The following is a 20,051-nucleotide window of genomic DNA, read 5'->3' as shown; positions in this document are numbered from 1 at the left end:
TATACAGAACACAGACGGAGAGTTGGGTGAGTGCTGCCGGCCAATCCATCGCTCGTTCGACATCTATCTAAACTGTATGGGAGACTTAGTGTAGTTGTTTGATCATCACATACTTAAAGGGAATCTGTCAGCGAGGTGTCATTTCCTGGGCGCAGTTTTGATAGAATCCCTGTTTTATCTGCTGTAGATGTAGCAGTGGTCATAATGTTGAGCTCTGTATAACACCACCCACATCCCTGACAGGCAGCTTACTGTGTAAATTGTCAGCAAGCTGCTAATCTGTGGTGGGGGCAGAGTTATGCAGACTAGCTGGACTGCCATGCATGTGAGACCTAGTCTAGCAGCAGTGATAATCTCCTGCTGATAAAACACTGATTGTATTGAAACTACAACACAAAGCCTGATAAGTGACACATCCCTAGAATCAGGCTCACATGCTCTAAATTAAGCTGCTTTCGGATTAAATAGCAAAAACCTGGTGACAGATTCCATTTAGTTACCCTTGGTCAGATTAGAAGATCCAGCCTGCCTTATTCCACCACTGACTGCCTCCAGCTCATTTCTCCTGGTCAGTAGCAGACAGCTGCCAGCCTTTACGGTGGTTCAGCCAACAGTCATCTATTGACTCCTGCTCACACCGACACACTTTGCCAAGCTTCCCTATGTTATTTACGAGAGAATAGCTGCCAGACTTACCTCCATGAACAAAAGTCAGCTGGTTTTACACTTTGGCTTTAAGTTCTGTAAATTGATTTATAATTATACACTAAGCTGTAAATAATGCAGCACTTGCTACCCTGATACCAATAAAACTAACATAGCCTGCAGATGCCGGCTGTGTAACACAGTTGGCATCTGTCTGTAACTGTGGCAATCGGAAATGCAATGGTCAATTTTGACAGCGGCATTTAAGTGATGCTGTTCCATGCGCTGATCAGCCCCCCTCGCTGCAACGTTAAAAAAAAAAAAATTCAGTGAGAGGCAACCAAAACCTACCATATTTTTCGGACTATAAGACGCACTTTTTTTCCTCCAAAATTTTGGAGGGAAGTGGGGGGGTGCATCTTAAGTCCGATATACATAAATGCTGTGGGTGGTGGGGGAAGTGACAGTGGCGGAGTAGCGGGGCACAGGAGGCAGCAGCTGCCTGCTGCAACCTACACTGTGCCCACTACTAATGAAAATGAATATTCACTGTGCCCCATGCCCATGGGAGTGGAGAGTAGTGAATATTAATTTTCCTTAATAACCGGCACACTGTACCGCAGCGTGGCTCCTGGTATGTATGGCCCCCCCCCTCATCCTGGTATGCTTGGCACCACCATGCCCCCCGTCACGTGCATGGGGAGCAGTGACCATCCCTTTTCATACTGGGCACGCCGAGCGCAGCAGGAGCCGCGCTGCAGCTAAAGTGTGCACACTATTAGGGAGAATGAATGGTCACTGCTCCCCCACGCACTCAGTCCTGGCGTGGGGAGCAGTGACTATTCTGGCACAGCGGGACACAGTCCTGCAGGAGAGAGGAGGTGAGTATAATTATTTTTTCTATGCAACGTGACGGGGGGCCGGGGGGGCCAAGCATACAGGGATGAGGGGGGTCATAAAATACCAGGAAGAGGGATGAAGGTGCCATACATACCAGGATGGGTATGAGGGGGCCATGCATATCAGGATGGGGATGAGGGCCACGTATAACAGGAAGGAGGGGGCCATATATACCAGCATGGGGGGTATTAACAGAATTGGGGGACGTTACCGCTATAACAGTGTCAACAGCAGACCCCCCTCTTCCTTAACTGGGCATTATGACCACATTTTTTGCTTACATTTTTATTCTATTTTCCTCCTCTAAAACCTACCGTAGGTGCATCTTATAGTCCGAAAAATATGGTATAGGTCAATATTTTACCAATAAAAACGTCAGCTTGCTACAGGAAAAAAAACAAGCCCCGATGCAGCACCATCGACTGAAAATGGCATGAATCTCAGAAAATGGAGACACAATTTTTTATTTATTTTTTATTTTTTTTATTTCCAAATTTGTTTTAACCATTTTATAAGTTTGGTATTGCCATAATAATACTGACCTGAAGAATCGTCTCCAGGTCAATTTTACCTCATGCATGCACTTGCAATTTTTTTTCCCTATTGCTTGGTAAAATTGTATGATAAAATGAATGATGTCATTGAAAACATCTCATCCTGCAAAAAAAAATTAAACCCTTATATAACTGACAGTAAATAAAAAAAAGTTATGACTCTTAAAAGGAGAGGAAAAAACAAAACTGCAAAAATGAATATTTGCTTCTTAGTGAATGCATTAAAGTAAACTCGCTTTGTTTTCAACACATGGCTTCTTTTGCTCTTATGGCACATTGAGTAGGTATATCTTATGTGGCTATGTCAATGGTAAAATAACTAATTTATGGCTCTTTGAAGAGAGCGAGAATAAGGAGGACTAAAAAAAAATATGGAAAAATCGCCTTGGGAAGGGATTAAAAAATGAAAAAAAATCCTCATTCTTGTCAGCACATCAGTCCTGTGTAAACAATAATATTCTATGCATAGAAGTGAACAGACTGCCAATCTGGTTCTATGTAGCCTTGTTTAAGAGCTGCGGGTCAGACCGTGTAAGTGCACCTTTACTGTCTGCATTGTACTGTGTGGAAGTCAAGAAGACTGCATCACACTACTTTGGACGTGTATGAACATACTCCTAAATTTAAACAGAGCATCTAATCTGACAGGTTTAAAGCAAGTCTGTCCACACGGAATGACTATTCAAACAGAGTGCAGGCGCTTGGTGCATCAGGGCGGGGCCAATCATTTAAGTGCACCTCCCCCCTACTTGATTTCCCCATTCTTTTTTTTTTTTTTGACACCTCTGGCTTTATAGACCCAATGAACTGCAGAGATGCATGGAAAATAAGCAGATGGGAAGGTGCACTTACATATTTTGCCACACCTTGGTGCACTGAGTGCATGTACTGAGTTTAAACAGTCATTCTGTGTGCTTTTAAAGGGATTTTCCACTATAGGGATGACAAAACAACCCCACCTATCCACCAGCTTTTGTAGTGACCATATGTAAACAGTATGTAAAATGGAACGCCCCAACTTGGTGCACTCTTCAGTGTTTTCTGTTGGTGCTGCAGATCAGCTGTTCTTTACAGGAGAAGCTCAGGTGTAGTGCCTGGGAGTGTCCACTAGTCAGTGTATGGAGAAGTAAAGACCTGCTCCTGCAGAGAACAGGAAATAATTCCAGACCAGGGCAGTGTGAAGCGACCTGCGCATCTCTAGTTGTAGCTGATCAGTGGTTATGCTGAGTGTTGGACTTATAGGATAGATCATCACTATTATAAGAGTGGACAACCCCTTTAAGCCACATTTTTGCATTGACTTAAAATAGACAAAAAAAACAGGATCCGTTTGGATCCTATTCTTCAACAGGTCAGGGAAAAAAAGCCAGCCAGTTGCATCGTGGTTATATCGGTTAACTTTATAAGATAATAAACCTACATGGGTGTCCCACAGCCGTGTGTAAAGTTTCATCTGCACAAAATATCAAGTACCTGTACAAGAAAGGTGAATAACTCATTTTTATTATGTAATCACTTTTTTTATTGATACATAATTAAAAAAGGCTATTACAACGTACACTAAAAGAAACACAAAAAATCAAGTTGATGAGCGAAACTTCCTAACAGTTATATTTTATGTATCATATAGTAAAAATAACTCTGCATTAGAAATGTACCGTATATCCAAAATTGTTTAAATCCTAGGATTTACATTGCACAAGGAGATACTGAAACCAAGGCTGCGGTCACACTATCAGTACTTCTAAGCCAAAACCAGGAGTGGGTGATAAATACAGAAGTGGTGACGTGTTTCTATGATCGTTTTTCTCTGATTGTTCCTCTCCTGGTTTTAGCTTACACATACTGGTATAAAATACTGACCAAATACTGATAGTGGGGAGGTGGCCTTAGGCTACGGTCACACTGTCGGTATTTGGTCAGTATTTTTTCTCAGGAGTGGGAGCCAAAACCAGGAGTGGGTGATAAATGCAGAAAAGGTGACTTGTTCCTATTATACCTTTTCTCTGATTGTTCCTCACCTGGTTTTGGCTCCAACTCCCGAGAAAAAATACTGACTGAATACTGATAGTGGGCCATGGCCAAATACTGATAGTGGGGCCATGGCCTAATAATCAAAAAGGAGGAGTTTGAACTAGAATAAAGTGCATACACTGTGGTAATAGTGCATGCTCTCCTAAAAAATGACGTATGTTTCTCACCGAGCTTTGTCAGGGGACTTTTATTCTTATAGTTACAATATTATTTAGCGAAAATAATTTCTTAGATTAAAGGGCTTTCGCCTTGCAGCTATTTATTCATGGATGAGGTGTGAATATCTGCGACCAAACTCTAGAGGTGGGGCTCTGGAAACAGTGGAGCGCAAAAGAGTTGTCGAAACAATATAGCTCAGCAACGCTTGGGTGTTTCCAAGACGCAACCTCCTGTGGCTGGTGCTTGGACACTGATCTTTAGCCTTAGCTATGAAAGGATGAAAAGGGATAAACTAAAACTGATTTTACGTGGAATCTTTGTGTGAAAAAGAGAACATGCTCTTTATTTCTGGATTCACAAAGTCCGTCATTTAATGCCATGGACAAATCCTCTGCCTACAAAATTTTATGCATATTTGCTGATAAATTTCTGCGCATGTATGTCATACAAATATGTCCGTGGCGTAAAATTGCGACATTTGTAAATGCTCCTATCAATTACATTAGTTGTTTTTTTTTCAGTCGCAAACCACATCATATTGTGATTGATTGTTGCGTCTTTTTTTGCAATAGTGGTGCAGTTAAAAACTGTGCCGACCTGTGTGCATCCAGTTTAAGGTCAAGCCCCACAATATCAGACTTTTCGATGAGGGTGAATTAAAAACTGATTGTTTTACCAATTTTTTTTTTATTTAAGTTTTGAAGGTTGTCAAAGCCTACCATCTCCCTCTGTGATGTTTGGGCCATTTTTTAAAATGTTACTTTAAATTTTGTAAGAACTTTTCTCTAGATACATCAACGATTTTCTAACTTGTATAAAATATGCTCAACTTAATTTCTAAGGATTGTACTTCCTCGGTGTCAATTATCTATTAGCATCGATTCTAGACGTTTGACATGGCAGAAGGAATCTGATGGACTTCCTGTTCTGAGAAGAAAAGATTTAAGTTGCCAGTACATTGCATCTAGTCTGCTTATGGAAACCGCTTCTTTTTGTTCTTGAAAGTCACACAGTGACACAAACTGAGCCTCTTTGTTGCCAGCCCTGGGATAAACAAATGAAAGAACTGAGAAACAGATGTGCCAAAATGTATCGAACTGTATCACCGAGAGGAACTTACACAGGATGTGTGATTTTAGAATTGTTGGTCAAATAAACTGCATTTCATCTGTTCCAATAAACTAATTCATATTTTATCTCTGCCCTTATTTTTACTATTAGGACTGCTATCCACACATGTAAAAATGTACCTAAGTTGTGCAAATTAGAAAAAAAATAAAGGCTGCACTTTTCCAGAAACTGTACCCCAACCTGTCATTTTGGATTTTGTTGGGTATTGTAGCTCCATTGAAGTAAAAAAATAAAATAAAAAAAAATGCACTTTTTTCATGTGCATTACTTGTGCAATAGGACATTCCACAAGTAATGCACATGAAAAAGTGCATTTTTGGCAATGCCAAAGTGAAAACGTAAAAAAAAACACTTCAAAAACTGTTTTAGATTTTTAAACCTCTTTAGATAGAAAATGCATGAATTTCTGATGTGGATTCTCTTGATTATTACTGCACATCAGATTTTAAAATAAAAAAAAAGTGTGACTATAGCCTTAGGATATGTTCACGCACATGAGTTTTTTTTTTTTTTTTTCTGCTGCCAAAACCTGCTCTCTTGGCAGTAAAAATGCTGTGGAATACATGTGATTTGTCTACAGTATATGTTTAATAAAGTTAATTATATTCACCAAAAATGCAGCAAAATGTGTTTGCGGTATTCTTTGCAGCGTTATTGCACTTTTTCTCATTATTTTGTATGGGTGTAAATAAAATGCTGCAAAAAACACAGAATTGATATGCTGTAGATTTAAAAAATGCTGCTGTTCTCAAATTCAGTCAGGAAAAAAAGACAAGCTTGGGCATGAGATTTTAAAAATCTCATAGCTTGTACTGTAAAGTGCAGCTTCTTGTCATGAAAACGTTGCTAAAACTCTTTATGTGAACATAGCCTGATACTACACCCTAGACAGGATTAAATCTTGAATCTGGCTGATTTGAAGAATTTTTCCCAAAAATTCAATTTGGTGCTACACAATTTGTAACAAATTGCCAGTACTGCTAAGTCTAAAGGGAATTTACCAGAAGTATCTACCCTCCTAAGCTGTATATATGGGTATTCAGGACATACAAAGTCAAATGAGTTGATACCTTGATGTCTTATTCCAGATAAATCCAAATTTTTTTTTATTAATATGTAAATGAGATGTTCGGGATCTATGGGCCGGACATGGATCTCCGTGAGAATCTGCCTCCAGAGCTTATTTTAAATGAAAGGGCGAGTTACCAAGGTGATGTGTAATGACTGATACTTTTCTCAGCTATGAGAGAACTGCAGATCTCTGTAATGAGAGAGCTCAGCTCTGCTGTACTGTTATGTGTACTTGTGCACAGCTCTGCAGTCAGATTAGGAGAGCAGACTGTCAGTTATTAAGTTTTACAATGGTATTGCCTCGCAGGATAATAATGCAGAACAGCCTATGGACACACTCCTAGAAAATCCTCCTTGATAAGCACCATAGAAATAAGCACTACATAAAGTCCCATATCTCCTGAACCATATGCTGGATTGAAAAAAAAAAAAACAACTAACGGGAACAGCGGGAATAAGAGGAAAAAAATGCAATTTTTTTTTATTTTTTTTTTTACCTGGCTTGGTGACAAGTCCTCTTTAACGCTGGCCAAAAAGGAACAATATAACAACAAAAAGCATTATTTTTTTTACCATTTTAAACACTGTTCTCCCTCCTGACATAAAAGCGATATAAAACAAAATAATTCTGAATTAACGTTTACCATATGTCTATGTAATGTTAGCGTCATGTTTAAGCCACCTTGAATAAGCCATTGGAGCCAATTCGTCAAAGTTTATACTCCCCAAAAGTAGCGTAAAACCTTTGAATAGTCTTTTGGCGCTTTCACATCACTTTGGATCAGTGACGTCAAAATGGGTAGGTTTGGGGATGGGGCATGGCCCCCCTCCCCATTGATTTAATCAAATTTATGCCATTTTCTAGTGCGGAAATGCTACTCCAGCCTCTGAATTGAGTAGCATTTCTGGTGCAGCACACGGTGGGGCACGGATCTTAGTAGAGGCACCAAATTCATTAAGTGGCATGCACCACAAAATGAATTTGGTGCCGTGTACTTTGTCAAGAATGGCGTGACGCAAGTGTCACGCAAGGTGTGTGAAAGACTACGTGTAACACAAAGAGAAGGGGGAAAGGGGGGGGGAGTGGAGACCTCCTATGCTGATCTGATATCACCCTGTTTCCACTAACGTCCCTATATTGGTTCTTCACTAATCGCCGCACTCTAAACCCTGTATATCCCTAGCACTTGGCCCTGGATAGGGAAAGGGTGGATGAACACTAGTCGATCCCCACTACCGACTAAAGACAACAAGGTAGACAAACACGGGGGAAAGTAGCTTAGCTTTAACCGACTTCAGAGAGAGATCTCCAAGCGTCCTCCTAGCACCACAGAGGAAGATGGCAGTCTGAGACCTCCAAGCATTCACAAGGAAAAGTGAGTATCACTGGCACCTTCCTGCTGCACCTATTTAAACACCCAGGGTGTCAATTAGCAGGAAGGAGGTAGCCGCTGGGTCCTAGAGTTAAATAGCTAAGAAGGTGTCTGTAATGCCAAACGAAGAGATCTTCTGCAACCAACTGCAGGTCAACTGTCACTTCTGACACACCCGTGACAGTAAGCTTGTGCTATGCTAGTCTTGATGAATTGGCCCCATCATGTGCACGTATTCTTAGGGTATGGTCTCACTTTTTTTTGCAGGCGAATTATGTGCTGGTCCGACACCAAAAGTTTCTGATAAAGCGCTCAGAAAATGCCTGAAACTTCCTATTCATTTCTATGTAAAAAGCACTTGTTCTTATGTTCAGACTTTTAAGCATCTTTTAACTAATTCACATTTCCAAAAACGCAAAGCAATTAAAAGTGAGCAAATAATTCCTCAGGCATACGATACACTGTGTTCCAAATTATTATGCAAATAATATTTTCTCAGATTTTCCCAAATTACCTATATGAATTGCAGTCATTGTAATTTTCAGTCAAATAACTATTAGAGTACAATTGAAAGGTTTTTGTACAAACTGCCTATGATAACAGGATATTTTTAAAAAAATAAAAAACTCAAACTGCGCTCAAAATGCATGTTCCAAATTATTATGCACAGCCGAGTTTTCAACCTTTTCATTTTAATAAAGAACAAAAAAATGGTCATTTTTGAAATTATAAGCATTAGCAGGTTATTACAAACGGAAATCAAACAGTTTTCAACTCAAAACTTTGTTCTAGGTGATGTTACATTTGCACATAGGACCCCTTGTTCGAAAGGAGCTTCTGAACTCTCTCGTCCATTGAATTTGTCAGGTTTTGGATGGTTTCTGCTTCAATTGTTTTGCATGAGGACAGAATACCCTCCCAGAGCTGTTGCTCAGATGTGAACTGCCTCCCGCCATCATAGACACTCCTTTTGATGATGCTCCAGAGGTTCTCAATGGGGTTGAGGTCAGGGGAGCATGGGGGCCACACCATAAGTTTGTCCCCTTTTATGCCCATAGCAGCCAGAGATGCAGATGTGTTATGTGCAGCATGAGACGGGGCATTATCATGCATGAAAATGATCTTGCTGCGGAATGCACGGTTCTTCTTCTTGAACCATGGAAGGAAGTGCTGTTTGGGAAACTCAACATACATTATGGAGTTCATCTTTACCCCTTCAGGGATCCTAAAGGGGCCGACAATCTCTCTCCCCATGATTCCAGCCCAAAACATTACTCCACCTCCTCCTTGTTGGCGCCGTAGCCGTGTTTGCATGGGGTGTCCATCAACCAGCCATCCTCCACTCCATCCATCTGGACCATCGAGCGTTGCACGGCACTCATCGGTGAACAAAACAGTTTTGAAATCAGTCTTCATGTAATGTTTGGCCCACTGGAGCCGTTTCTGCTTGTGTGAAGTGGATAGAGGAGGTCGACAGGATGGCTTATGCACAGCTGCAAACCTCTGAAGGACCCTGCATCTTGTTGTTCGGGGGACGTTGGAGGCACCAGCAGCTTCAAAAACTTGTCTGCTGCTATGACAAGGCTTTTTTGCCGCTGCTCTTTTACCTGACGTAATTGCCTGTAGGAAAGAGTCCTCAATTTGCCCTTATCAGCACGCACACGTGTGTACTGTGTCACGGGTGTGTTGCCACGAAGATCGTCACGAGTACACAGCCTGACTTCTCGCAGCTGACTTGTTGGTGCTTTGTGTTTTCTCGGCAGTGAAGGAGTTAATTCTCTCTCTCTCTGGGCTAGCTGAGGTCCAGCCTCGCCCAGCTGCAATCAATGCTTCGTTAGTGAGACTCCTTTATATTCCTGCAGGTCTGTTTGTGAGGTGTCGGTGAAAGCTTTTCATTCAGACTTACAGAGCGGATCGTGGTGTTTGGAGTTGCTGAGATAAGTGTATTTGAAAGTGTTATTTCCCTTTCCTCGCTTTATCATTTATCTCCTTTCCCGTTGGTGTTCCCTCTGTTGTAGTTTTGTTGAAGTTGTATGCAAGGTGGTTTTGGTTTTTCCCTTGTACTGTCTCGTTCGTCTAAATACTGTGTGTGGGCATATTATCGCTGGTTCCCAATTGTTGTGATCGGGGTCCTTCTCAGGACTAGATTACTGTGGTGCAGGGATCCTCAGGAGGTAGGGGTTACGCTGGCGGCCTGGACCTCTGTACCTTTAACAGTACCTCCAGGATGAGGGATTAGTCAGGGCCCCAGCTTAGGGTCAGCTTAGGCCCCCTACCTCCAGTATTCTGTGACAGTGTGACATTTTCACCGACCCACTTAGTTTTTCTCCAGCTACCATGGATCCAGTAGCCGGTCTAGCTCAGCAGTTGCAGAGTTTGTCCATGGGGCTGGCGGACGTTAGGTCCAAGGTTTTGCATCCTCTGGAGCAAGCCGGACCAGAACCTAAAGTAGCTCTCCCTGACAGGTTCACTGGGGGGCGGGACAAGTTTTTTGTTTTCCGGGAGGCATGCAAATTGTACTTTCGGCTGCGGCCTCGGTCATCGGGCAGTGAAGAACAAAGGGTGGGAATTGTCATCTCGCTCCTACAAGGGGACCCACAATCTTGGGCGTTCTCTCTTCCCCCTAGCTCCCCAGTTCTCCAGTCAGTGGATAGGTTTTTCGCTGCTTTGGGACTCGTATATGATGACCCAGATCGGATCTCCCTTGCTGAGTCTAAGTTACGTAGGATTCAGCAGGGAGATCGTCCGGCGGAGGAATTCTGTTCGGAGTTCCGTAGGTGGGCCACGGACACCCAGTGGAATGACCCGGCTCTTAGGAGCCAGTTTTGTCATGGTTTATCCGACAAATTACAGGATGTGTTGGCACAGTATGACTCTCCCGCGTCACTGGAAGCCGCTATGGCCCTTGCTATTCGCGTTGACAGACGGCTTCGGGAGAGGTGCGGGATAACTCTACCCCCTGTAATGTCTCCACCTCTTACAAGGTCCCCTCATATGGTGGTTCCCCTGGTCAGTCCGGAGGAGCCTATGCAATTAGGAGGGACATCATTTCGGGGAAGGGGACCGGTGGTGCGCCATAAGACAGGAAGGTGTTTCCTCTGCGGGAAAAAGGGACATTTTATTGGGGGGTGTCCATCCCGCCCCTTGCTGAGTAAAGAGTCGTCGAAAAAACTGTTGATCCCAGGTTGTGTGGTGGACGGCAATCTGGGAGTAGGTATTTCGTCCCTAGGTTCGTCTCAGTTTCTCGTACCGGCGGAGGTGGTGGTGGGTACGAGAACTGAGAGGATATCTGTTCTTCTGGATAGTGGGGCCGGGGCTAATCTGGTTGATGCTCGGTTTGCCCGGGTTCAAGGTATGCGATTGAGTGAGTTGGCTAAACCCATCCCCATATTCTCGATCGATGCCAGGCCTCTCGGTCAGGGAAGTTTTTTGCAAGCTGTGCATGGCGTAAAACTTCAAGTGGGGGCAATACATAAAGAACTGTTGTCTTGCTACGTGTTGGAGGGTCTTCCCACTCCTATAGTGTTGGGCCTTCCTTGGTTAGCTAAGCATAACCCTGTTATTAATTGGCAAACCAGAGAGATAAGCCAATGGAGTAAATTCTGTAATAAAAACTGCATGAACACGGTCATCGGTGCGGTTACTCCTTGGGTCTTACCTCCATTTCTGGCAGACTTTGAGGATGTATTCTCGGAGAATGGGTGTCAGGAACTACCTCCTCATCGCGAGTATGACTGTTCTGTTAAACTGCTCCCTGAGGCCAAGTTACCTAAAGCTAGGTTGTATAACCTTTCTGGTCCTGAGAGGCAGGCCATGAAGGATTATATTTCTGAAAGTCTGGCTAAGGGGCATATTAGACCTTCATCTTCACCGGTGGCCGCGGGGTTCTTCTTTGTTAAGAAGAAAGATGGAGGCCTACGCCCTTGCCTGGATTTCCGTGAACTTAATCGGATTACGGTCCGAGATCCGTATCCGCTCCCACTTATTCCCGATCTCTTTAATCAGATCGTGGGCGCCAAATGGTTCTCTAAGTTGGATCTCAGGGGGGCGTACAATTTGATTAGGATGAAGGAGGGGGATGAGTGGAAGACGGCTTTTAACACTCCGGAGGGGCATTATGAGAACCTTGTCATGCCATTCGGTCTGACTAATGCCCCGGCGGTGTTTCAACACTTTGTTAATGATATTTTTCGCCACCTGGTGGGACAGTTTGTTGTCATATATCTGGATGATATCTTAATTTACTCGCCGGATCTGGTGTCTCATCAGGAGCACGTTAGACAGGTGTTACAGATCTTGCGGGATAATAAACTGTATGCCAAGTGGGAAAAGTGTGTGTTCGCCGTACAGGAACTCCAGTTTTTAGGCTTCCTGGTTTCTGCGTCCGGTTTTCGTATGGACCCTGGGAAAGTGCGGGCAGTTCTTGAGTGGGATCGGCCGGAGAATCTTAAGGCACTACAACGTTTCCTGGGGTTTGCTAACTATTACCGGAAGTTCATTCGTAATTTCTCGTCCGTGGTTAAGCCTCTCACAGACATGACTAAAAAGGGGACGGATTTTTCTAGGTGGTCTGACAAGGCTTGTCAAGCATTCTCCTCCTTGAAAAAATGTTTTGCCTCGGCACCCATACTCATTCAACCTGATGCGTCTCAGCCATTCTTTGTAGAGGTAGACGCTTCCGAGGTAGGGGTGGGAGCAGTATTGTCACAGGGTTCGTCCCCTGGTAAGTGGCATCCGTGCGCCTTTTTCTCTAAAAAATTGTCGTCCGCTGAGAGGAATTACGATGTCGGCAATAGGGAACTCCTGGCCATTAAGTTAGCTTTTGAGGAGTGGCGCCATTTTTTGGAGGGGGCAGTTCATCCGGTCACCGTCATCACCGATCACAAGAACCTGCTATATCTGGAGTCCGCTAAACGTCTGAATCCCAGACAAGCTAGGTGGTCATTGTTTTTTACCAGGTTTAATTTCGTCGTTACATATCGTCCTGGGTCTAAAAATGTAAAGGCGGATGCCTTATCTCGTAGTTTCCCTGGGGCCGGGAATACGGACGACCCGATTCCTGTTCTTCAGGAGGGGGTGGTGGTTTCGGCAGTATGCTCTGAGCTGGAGGAGGAGATATTGGAGGCTCAGGGGGACGCCCCTGTTGGACCTCCGGGGAGACTGTTCGTTCCAGATCAGTTGCGACAAAAGGTGATCGAGGCACACCATAACTCAGTTTTTGCAGGACACCCGGGGAGTAAAGCAACTGTGGATCTCCTCTCGCGTCGGTTTTGGTGGCCTAACTTACATAAAGAGGTGGTAACTTTTGTCGCGTCCTGTGGGGTTTGTGCGCGCTCTAAGACCTCACATACCCGTCCGTCTGGGGCCCTCTTACCTTTGAAGATCCCGGAGCGTCCTTGGACTCATCTGTCTATGGACTTTATTACGGACCTCCCTCCGTCTTCGGGTAAAACGGTCATACTCGTTGTAGTGGACAGGTTCAGCAAGATGGCACATTTTATCGCTCTTCCGGCTCTCCCTAATGCTAAAACTCTTGCGCAGGTGTTCATTGGGGAGATTGTGAGGCTTCACGGGGTACCCTCCGAGGTGGTGTCTGATCGGGGGTCTCAGTTTGTGTCCAAGTTCTGGAAGGCGTTTTGTGCACGGCGGGGGATGCATTTGTCATTCTCGTCGGCTTTTCATCCTCAGACCAATGGTCAGACGGAACGTATGAACCAGAGCTTGGAGACATATCTTCGGTGTTTTGTGTCAGAGAACCAGGAGGACTGGGCTTCTTTCCTACCTCTGGCAGAGTTTGCTCTCAATAATAGGCGAAGCGAGTCCACTGGTAAGTCCCCGTTTTTTGGGGCATATGGTTTTCACCCCCAGTTTTGTACTTTCAGTAGGGGGGGCTCTTCGGGGGTTCCGGAGGAGGAACGATTTTCCTCATCTCTCGCTTCAGTATGGAGAGGGGTGCTGAAGAATCTGAATACTATGGGGAACCGATACAAACGTATGGCTGATAGGAGGAGAGTGTCTGGTCCGGACCTAAGTGTGAACGATCAGGTATGGTTGTCTACCAGGAATATTAAACTTAAGGTTCCCTCCTGGAAACTGGGTCCCAGGTTCATCGGGCCGTACAGAATCAGTTCTGTTATTAATCCGGTGGCATTCCGTCTTGACCTCCCCCCTACGTTTAAAATTCACAACGTGTTTCACAGATCATTGCTTAAGAGGTATGTGGCGCCGGTGGTACCGTCACCTTTACCTCCCCCTCCTGTGGTTGTCAATGGTAACTTGGAGTTCCAGGTATCGAGGGTCATTGATTCACGCTTTAATCGCCGGTCCCTTCAGTACTTGGTTCATTGGAAGGGGTATGGTCCTGAGGAGAGGATGTGGGTTCCTGCGTCGGATATTAACGCAGACCGATTAGTTCGGGCCTTCCACACGACTCACCCGGATAAACCTGGCCCTGAGGGTCCGGAGGCCCCTCGTAGAAGGGGGGGTACTGTCACGGGTGTGTTGCCACGAAGATCGTCACGAGTACACAGCCTGACTTCTCGCAGCTGACTTGTTGGTGCTTTGTGTTTTCTCGGCAGTGAAGGAGTTAATTCTCTCTCTCTCTGGGCTAGCTGAGGTCCAGCCTCGCCCAGCTGCAATCAATGCTTCGTTAGTGAGACTCCTTTATATTCCTGCAGGTCTGTTTGTGAGGTGTCGGTGAAAGCTTTTCATTCAGACTTACAGAGCGGATCGTGGTGTTTGGAGTTGCTGAGATAAGTGTATTTGAAAGTGTTATTTCCCTTTCCTCGCTTTATCATTTATCTCCTTTCCCGTTGGTGTTCCCTCTGTTGTAGTTTTGTTGAAGTTGTATGCAAGGTGGTTTTGGTTTTTCCCTTGTACTGTCTCGTTCGTCTAAATACTGTGTGTGGGCATATTATCGCTGGTTCCCAATTGTTGTGATCGGGGTCCTTCTCAGGACTAGATTACTGTGGTGCAGGGATCCTCAGGAGGTAGGGGTTACGCTGGCGGCCTGGACCTCTGTACCTTTAACAGTACCTCCAGGATGAGGGATTAGTCAGGGCCCCAGCTTAGGGTCAGCTTAGGCCCCCTACCTCCAGTATTCTGTGACAGTGTGACATACTGTGAATCAGCTACATACTTCTTGATTGTGCGATGATCAGGATGAAGTGTCTTGGCAATGTTGATTGTAGTCATGCCTAGACCTAAACACTCCACAATTTGTTGCTTCTCAGCAGCCGACACATCCTTTTTCTTTCCCATTTTGGCAGAAAATGTAGGCTGCTTAATAATGTGGGACAGCCTTCTTAAGTAGTCTTACCTTTCATTGGACACACCTGCCAAACTATCTAGCACAGGTGTCTGCAATTGCTTACAGTGATATAAAGAGCCCTGACACACATCACCATCAATGAGTTTAACTGACAAACAAAAAAATTCTTACCTTATCACTCCTAAACACTTTTTGCATAATAATTTGGAACACAGTGTAATGTTTCTGACAACTGGGCAAAAACAAACAAAAAAAAAAGCCCCAAAAACATTAACTACTTTACTAAATGTTAAACACCTGTACCGTTTGGTCACGTACGTGTTTTATACAGATGTGTGATGGAGGCCTTATTCACAACCTCCTTTCAGTTCTGACTGCAGCTGTAAACCACATCAGCCCTGTGCCACTGCAGTCTTTCTACTGTTTAGATCATTTAATCTTGTAGGGAAATAGCTGCATCTCCTTAAAGAAAAGCAGCTTGGCCATTACTATTGGCCTCAGGGTCTTGCAGGTGAAACAGCTGTTTTCCTGCAAGATTAAAGTGAATCAGTCAGCAGGATTTCACCCCAAACTATTTATATGCGCATGTAGCTCTTTCAAAGTCCAGCATAGAAAAAAAAAAAAAAAGACTTAAAAAGTCTGGAATTACCTTTTACATGACCAATCCGTTCCTCCGTTACTGAGAAATAAGCGTTTGAATTGATATGGAAAAGAAGCTGAAGAGCTATTTGTAGATCTGAAGCCTCTGTCACTCCAGCTCTATCCCTGTCCAGCTCCGCCTCCTCCTTATTGACTGACACTCTCTATACTCTGATTTCTGGCAAAGGAGCCATCAGGCAGCACTGAGCGGAGAATAGAGCTGGAGTGACAGAGGCTTCAGATCTACAAATAGTTCTTCAGTTTCATTTGCATATTAATTCAAACGCTGATTTCTCAGTAACGGAAGAATGGACTGCTATGTAAAGATATTGCTGGACTTGTCTTTGAAAGCGCTACATGTGCATATAAATACTTACCAGAAACACGTCACTAATCCTGCCCATCAGCGCCCGTGCTAAATGGCCATGGGTCGCCGATGGGTTGGCATGACAACCCGGGGTCTGTAGGAGACCCCTGCGGTTGTCATTGCCGGGATGCTATGAGTGCCGCCCAGCCGTCGGCCCTCATAGCAAATGAGCATTTCTGCCCTGTTGTGTGTAGCACAGGCGATTGGATGACTGCAGCTTCTAGTCTCCCATGGAGACTATTGAAGCTAGTAAAAAGTTAAAAATAATGTTTTTTTAAAAAAATATAAAAGTTCAAATCACCCCTCTTTCACCCCAATCAAAATAAAAAAAAATATATACACATATTTGGTATCGCTGCGTTCATAATCGCCCGATCTATCAATATATAAAAATAATCTGATCGGTAAACGGCGTAACGAGAAAAAAATCAAAACTCCAGAATTACGGCTTTTTGGTCGTCACAACACTGCAATAATATGCAATAACAGGCTATCAAGACATCGTATCTACCCCAAAATGGTATCAATAAAAACGTCAGCTCGGCATACAAAAAATAAGCACTCAACCGGCCCCAGATCCTGAAAAATGGAGACGCCACGGGTCTCGGAAAATGGCGACTAAAAAAGAACCTATACATGTTTGGTAGCTACAAACTCGTAATGACCAGGAGAAACATAACGGCAGGTCAGATTAACCTTTTAGTGAACATACTAAAAAAAAAAAAAATAATCAATTTTGAAATTGCACCTTTTTTGCAATATCACCTCACTTTGATTTTTTTTTCCCGTTTTCCAGTACACGATATGGTAAAACCAATGGTGTCGTTCAAAAGTACAACTCATCCCGCAAAAAGCAAACCCTTACACAGCCATATTGACGGAAATATAAAAAGTTTGGGTTCTGGGAAGACGGAGTAAAAACAAAAACGGAAAAACCTAAGGTGGTAAAGGGGTTAATACAACCCCTGGCAAAAATTATGGAATCACCGGGCTCGGAGAAAGTTCATTCAGTTGTTTAATGTTGTTGAAAAAAAGCAGATCACAGACATGGCACAAAACTAAAGTCTTTTCAAATGGCAACTTTAGGGCTTTAAGAAACACTAAAAGAAATCAAGATTAAAAATGTGGTACTCAGTAAGGGTAATTTTTTTCAGACCAAGCACAGGGAAAAAATTATGGAATCACCCTATAAATTTTCATTTCTAAAACTAACACCTGCATCAAATTAGATCTGCTCGTTAGTCTGCATCTAAAAAGGAGTGATCACACCTTGGAGAGCTGTTGCACCAAGTGGACTGACATGAATCATGTCTCCAACACGAGAGATGTCAATTGAAACAAAGGAGAGGATTATCAAACTCTTAAAAGAAGGTAAATCATCACGCAATGTTGCAAAAGATGTTGGTTGTTCACAGTCAGCTGTGTCTAAAATATGGACCAAATACAAACAACATGGGAAGGTTGTTAAAGGCAAACATACTGGTAGACCAAGGAAGACATCAAAGCGTCAAGACCGGAAACTTAAAGCACTATGTCTCCAAAACAGGAAATGCACAACAAAACAAATGAGGAACGAATGGGAGGAAACTAGAGTCAATGTCTGTGACCGAACTGTAAGAAACCGCCTAAAGGAAATGGGATTTACATACAGAAAAGCTAAACATAAGCCATCATTAACACCTAAACAGAAAAAAACAAGGTTACAATGGGCTAAGGAAAAGCATTCGTGGACTGTGAATGACTGGATGAAAGTCATATTCAGTGATGAATCGCGAATCTGCATTGGGTAAGGTGATGATGCTGGAACTTTTGTTTGGTGCCATTCCAATGAGATTTATAAAGATGACTGCATGAAGAGAACATGCAAATTTCCACAGTCATTGATGATATGGGGCTGCATGTCAGGTAAAGGCACTGGGGAGATGGCTGTCATTACATCTTCAATATATGCCCAAGTTTACATTGATATTTTGGACAGTTTTCTTATCCCATCAATTGAAAGGATGTTTGGGGATGACGACATCATTTTTCAAGATGATAATGCATCCTGCCATAGAGCAAAAACTGTGAAAACATTCCTTGAAAGAAGACACATAAGGTCAATGTCATGGCCTGCAAATAGTCCAGATCTCAATCCAATTGAAAATCTTTGGTGGAAGTTGAAGAAAATGGTCCTTGACAAGGCTTCAACCTGCAAAGCTGATCTGGCAACAGCAATCAGAGAAAGTTGGAGCCAGATTGATGAAGAGTACTGTTTGTCACTCATTAAGTCCATGCCTCAGAGACTGCAAGCTGTTATTAAAGCCAGAGGTGGTGCAACAAAATACTAGTGATGTATTGAAGTGTTCTTTTGTGTGTTTGTTTTTCATGATTCCATAATTTTTTTCCTCAGAATTGAGTGATTCCATAATTTTTTCCCTCTGCTTGGTCTGAAAAAAATCACCCTTACTGAGTACCACATTTTTAATCTTGATTTCTTTTAGTGTTTATTAAAGCCCTAAAGTTGCCATTTGAAATGACTTTAGTTTTGTGCCATGTCTGTGATCTGCTTTTTTTTCAACAACATTAAACAACTGAATGAACATCCTCCGAGCCCGGTGATTCCATAATTTTTGCCAGGGGTTGTAAATGTTGTGCACTGTCATCTGGGAAAAACTAAGTCACCAGCAACCTCATTTTTCTATGACTGAATCTTTCTTACTTTTATAAATGGAGACAAATCAATAGCAGAAATATATTCAGAAACTTCTGAATAGCATATTCCCCTGTGGATAAAGGTTCATGCTTCATTTACTAAGGTTAAACCCAATGTATAAAGATAGTTTTCAAAAAGTAAATCATGAAGAATCAACCTAAGAACCGGAACATAGAACCATCATTAAAGGGCACTTGTCACATTGTACAGGCAGTGTGATCTGTGGACAGGATGGTATAGAGGAGAAGCTGAGCACAGTGATATATCTATGGGAAAAGATTCAGGAAAACTTCTAATTTATTTATTCAAATCCCTGGTGTTTGTATACATGAGACTAGTGGGCGGTGCTATTCAGTGATTGATAGCTATCTGCATGCAGAGTCATACAAGGAAAACTGTCAATCACTGATAGCACTGCCCACTTGTCTCTTGTATACAAACACCAGGGATTTGAATTAACCCCTTTAATAGGAGATGAGCCACAACAATCAGCTGTTAAAGCTTAGGGACGTTTTATGCAAACTGATTCTTATTGTAGAAGACCTTGCTGTGCGGTTTCCTTATGAGGAGGATGATTTTTCATGTGTACGAGCTTTTTTTATGCGCCTGTGACATCATAATACCGTATTATTTACAATCGCAATATTATAGGTGCTGTAAAGATCTTTTACTCCGGTCATGTCACGTATCCCCATAGGTTATCATTAGCGTGGATAATGTGCCGATATCACTAAGCGCTCATTCACACGTCCGTTTTTCACATACAAGTTCTCTCCATGATTTTCTCGTAACCAGTACAGTCTATTGGGCTGTTTATATCCAATTTTTGGGGGACAGACCGAGTGTTGTGCACAAAATCTTAGCGATGTGTCCAATATTGATCCAAGTGTCAGATACAAATCAGCAATACAAGTTTATGGACCATGAAAAACTCGGACAGCAAGTGGACGCTATCGGAGAACTGTCATGTTTTCATGTGACTGAGTGAGGAAGGTAGAGAAACATTTCTAATTCTCATCCAAGAAAAAGTGATAAACTTTGACCAAACTGATGACACTGCAGAAATGCAGATGAAAAGCACTGATGAATCTCGGTCCGTTTTTTGTGTATATGAAACAAACAGACGTCTGAGTTAGGCCTAAATGTCGCCCCGGGTTAGGATGTGCGGACTCACTGGTGATGTCGCCCCGTGGCCCCGGGTTAGGATATGCGG

This window comes from Phyllobates terribilis, unplaced genomic scaffold (assembly GCF_046119375.1).
Source record: "Phyllobates terribilis strain yellow unplaced genomic scaffold, ASM4611937v1 Scaffold_7__3_contigs__length_470593459, whole genome shotgun sequence".
NCBI lineage: Eukaryota > Metazoa > Chordata > Amphibia > Anura > Dendrobatidae > Phyllobates > Phyllobates terribilis.
Note: the sequence above shows the minus strand (reverse complement) of the source record.